Source organism: Solanum tuberosum, unplaced genomic scaffold (genome assembly GCF_000226075.1).
Source record: "Solanum tuberosum cultivar DM 1-3 516 R44 unplaced genomic scaffold, SolTub_3.0 scf00005, whole genome shotgun sequence".
Taxonomy (NCBI): Eukaryota; Viridiplantae; Streptophyta; class Magnoliopsida; order Solanales; family Solanaceae; genus Solanum; species Solanum tuberosum.
The window spans coordinates 3,247,088-3,251,925 of record NW_006238931.1 but is presented as its reverse complement, the minus strand read 5'-3'; the positions used below and the strand labels follow the sequence as shown (position 1 = coordinate 3,251,925).

Genomic DNA, 4,838 nt, shown 5'->3' with positions numbered 1-4,838 from the left:
GAAAAAAAATTCCATGAAAATTAAATATTGTTCTTCCAACCAAATACACCCAAATTGAATTTATTTTCCATAATAAGCCTAATATGTTTGTCATAAACGAAAAGGGTGTATCGTGATAATATACATTTACTTAGTTAAATTTTGAATTCATATATATATAGAGAGAGAGATATGTTACTATTAATCATATCGTCACACTTTGAAGTACGTAAGTAAAAGATTTATGACTTTTTCTTTTTAATTCTTAAATGGTATGAAAACAGATAAGCAAAAAAAAATTTATTTTCTCACCGATATTCATATCTAACTTTGTGTTCACATTCCTTCAATTTGGTTGTTATTACCTTCACATAAAATTGAATGGGAAGTTTTTAGAGTAAAGAGCACAATACACAATTTTTGGAGCTTTGATTGTAGAATCAATTATAAATATTATGTTATTTTAATTGTGTATTTTTCAAAAGTTTTTTTTATTGTAAAAAATATTTTTATATTTTTTTTTCAAAAAAAGAAAAGTACTTTTGGACAAAAATTACTGTTTTTCAAAACCTTGGTCAAATATCTCATTTTTTTAAAAGGAAAAATCACCCCACATATATATTTAAGGGGCAATATTACAGATTTTAAATCTACTTTTAAAATATTATTGCTTATAACAGTTTAATTATAAATTATAACATATCACTTTTTATTTATAAATCAATTTAATTTTACTTTATTAAATAATTAGTATTTTATAATTTTATTTTTATTATTAAATGATATAAATAAAGAATCTCCCATAATTATCTCTTACACTTTTTTTAGGAATTTTACCTTGATTCTTGTTCTTTTGTTACTGTCACATTCATTAACAGATCAGTTTTAATTTATAAATTAATTAATTATATTTTATTAATTAATTTATATAATGTTAATAGGTGAGAGAAAGAGAAAATTATGAGAGAGAATAAGTTCATAATTATCAATTACACCTTTCAAGGGATTTCTTTTACCTTATCACATGCCACACCCTACCCCACTTCCACATACCCACATTCTCTTTCCATCCACACCAATTTTTCTTTCTCTTCCAACTTCTCCATTGTTCTTCTTCTCCATTCAAATGAAAACTGCCGCTCAACTCGATCCTCTCAAAGTTGAATTTATCAATGATGTACATTAACAAAATCCAATATCAAAGTATGTATTCCTAAATTATTGTAATTTTTCATAATAATTAATTCACTTTCTTTTTCAAAATATTTTTTTTCAATATTTTTTCAATGATCCTGGCATGTACACATGTTTATTTGATGAATGTATTAGCAATGACGTTTTTTATATGGGTCACATTGACATTGATGTAAAATATCATCAAAGGTACGCCACAATCCCATGGCAGTATGGAAGAAGTAAGAACGTTGATGACACAATTAGTGAGAGTGAAGTAACTGGTATTGTTGCTAGGAAAATTGATGTACCGAGCATAGCAAAAGAACATGATCTAGATACTACCAATTATTCTACACCAAGACCAAAAAGATCAATTGTCAGATAGATGATTGGCTTAGAGTTTCATGATTTTAGGATGTTGTTTATTTTTTGCTTCAGTTTTTGGTAATAATATATACTATGCATTATTGTTACTATGCAGTATTAAACAAATTTTATTGATTTTCGTTCATGATATTTGAAAATCAAGAGTATGTTTTATGTTGAGTATATAAATATACATTGCAAGGCTTAATTAAACCCAGATAGATAAAAGTTGGCCACCAGTTGGATACCAATTTCATGTAGTATTAGTCATAATTTTTCAACCTAGATACCAACTGGATACAAATTGGATATCAGCAGCAACCTATTTTAGATTGAGATTTTAGTTTGAAAAAATTGCATATACAAAATAATAAGAATTAAATATCTTAAAATTCTATTTAGATACCAATTGTATACATTGTTACAATTAGGTTTTCAAAATGGATACCAATTGGATACAATGTTAATTAGTTTAGATTGACTTACTCAGTCGAAATCTTAATTATATGTTGTAAATTCAGCTGAATACCAATTTGGTACAAATAGACTTAAATTTTTTAGTTGGATACCAATTGAAAATATCAATTACATTTTGTTTTTTCCATTTTCAAGTGGGATATCTGTTGGATATCAAATGGATACCAATTGGATACAACATTAACTTGTTTAGGTTATCTAATTTGGTTGAATCTCAATTACATGTTGATTTTTCAATTTTTCCGATGGGATATCAGTTAGATACCAAATGTATACCAATTGGATACAATATTAACTTGTTTTAGGCAAACTAATTCAGTTGAAATCTCAATTATATGTTGATTTTTCAAATTTTCCAATGGGATATCAGTTCGATACCAAATGTATGCCAATTGAGTACAAAATTAACTAGAAAGGCTGACTAATTTAGTTGAAATCTCAATTACGTGTTTTTTCAATTGGATATCAGTTAGATACCAAATGTATGCTAATTGAGTACAACATTAACTAGTTTTAGGTTGGCTAATTAGTTTGAAATCTCAATTCCATGTTTTTTTTCAATTTTTCCAATGAAATATCAGTCTGATACCAAAAGTATACAAATTGGATACAACATTAACTAGTTGTAGGTTGGCTAGTACACACAATAAATGTTATGAAATTATAATTTATTAACTTAAAAGACAAAAAAAAAAAAACATGACTTTGTCACAATAAAACAACCAAATCTAAATAAAAATAAATTATGTCTTTTTTTTTTCCAGAAGGGTAATTTGAACATGTCTTCTTGTTGTGTCCCACTCGACGACATGTACTGCACGTAACCTTAGACATTTTGAACTTCACATCAGCAAGCCCTTTCAAACGTTCAAGTTGTGGTCTTCCTACAATTCTTTTTGAACCAGACAACAATAATTTATGATTCGACACGTTTTGAATTGAATATTTTTCCGGTTCATCATAAATTATTGTGTATGTATTACATGATACAAAAGTACAAGTAACTTTTATACATATGTTATATTAGTATGAGAATTTCATACCATTTTTATGCATACTTTTTATACCTATTTCATGCCAAAAGTAAACATTGATTCATACCAGATTCATGCAAAAAAGAATACAAAATCATACAATTTATAACTAGTAATTATCTTTTATTAAATAAACAGTATACCAATTTCATCCCACTACTATGCACAATTCCAACCAATATAATGCCAAAAAAAGAAATTGAATCATACGAGATTCACGCCATAAAAACTATAAATTTTCATACAAATTTGATCTTATTGTTATACCAATTTCATACAAAATTTACGTCAATTTTTATACCAGAATCATACCAAAAATTAATAATACTTTTAACAATTAATTGTTATTTATTAAATAAATAGTATACGAAATTCATTTCAATATAATGCCAAAATCGTACCAACATGGTATAACCAGTATACCAATTTCAAAAAAAGTTATGTAATTTTTTAAACTAGAAACATACAAAAAGAATAATTAATGTTCATACCAAAATCTATATAACTAAAACTATTATACACAAACAAAATCTGAATACCAGCATACATAATTTTCAGTTTCATTATTCTTAATTTTTTTCCCATAGTTTTAGTAATATTAAAATACAAAAAATAAATCGCATCGAATACTAATTACAAAAAACAGTATACAAATTACAAAAACAATATACGAAAAATTCATACCAACATTTAGTCGAGTTCACAAGAATTATTATGTAATATGAAGAAACGAATGTTCATACAAAAAACATCACAATTTAAATAAATTATACACAAGCAAAATCAGAAAAAATTATTTTCAGTTTCATTGTTCTTAAATTATTATTTTTTACGTTTCATTAGTATAAAAATACAAATAATAAATCGCAATGAATACTAACCAGAAGGATTTCATCTACCACCATGTTTTATTAATATCAATAAGAAACCGTCCATTACAAAAAAATGAAAATTATTGAATCAAAACTATTTGAAACTAGTAGTGAATGACGCCAATTACAGGAAAAAAAAATTCGAGGAGAGAGAAAAGTTTGAACAAAAGAAGAAAATCTGGTTTTTGAAATACTTTTAACTGATTATAGTAAAAAAGGAAAACAAATATTCCTATTTTGTTTTGAATCTCCTAAATTTATGGCATGTATTCAAATTAAGTAGTATACATGCCCGCGCGTTGTGCGGATAATTTAAAATGTGATTATTTTATACTTAAAAATAACTAATAAAACGTATTATGCACTTAATAATACCAATAACTTAAAATTACAATGACAAATAATTTTATCCTAAAAATGACACGTGGTTTTTTGTGATGCATATGCATGTAGATTTTTAATTAATATTTAATATTTATTTTTTTATTTTAATGATAATTAGTATAATACTCTTAAAAAAACACAAATTTAATTGAAAAATATTTTTATTTAAACCTCCCAACTTTCACTCAGAAAACTAAAAATAATAATAATAATATGAACGTCATTCTTGGCCAAATCGATGCAATACTATTATTTTTTGTAACAACTTCAACTATTTCAGAGATGCTAACGGATCATAATCAGAGGCATTATACTTATTTTATTCAGATATTCAACTTAAATAAAATATTCATTATACTTTATCTTTCTAATATACCAAATATCAAATGAATCAAAACTTACATTTATTTTTCTAATTCTCTAAATTTTTCACCATGATACATAAACTTAAAGGATGTTTTTCACTTTCATGTGCCACTTACTCCTATTTTTTCTTTATCTCAACATCGAGCAAAAATCTGATGGTATAATATAATTATTAAAAGTCGAT

At 25.3% G+C, this 4,838-nt stretch overlaps 1 long non-coding RNA gene across 1 annotated transcript; it reads left to right on the top strand.

Annotated features, from left to right (window-relative positions):
* Positions 1 to 969: 969 nt before the first annotated feature.
* LOC107060582 (uncharacterized) lies at positions 970 to 1,628 on the top strand. The gene is made up of 2 exons (XR_001473426.1): positions 970 to 1,182; positions 1,363 to 1,628. It is a non-coding gene; the product is annotated as an uncharacterized lncRNA (long non-coding RNA).
* The last annotated feature ends 3,210 nt before the right edge of the window (positions 1,629 to 4,838 follow it).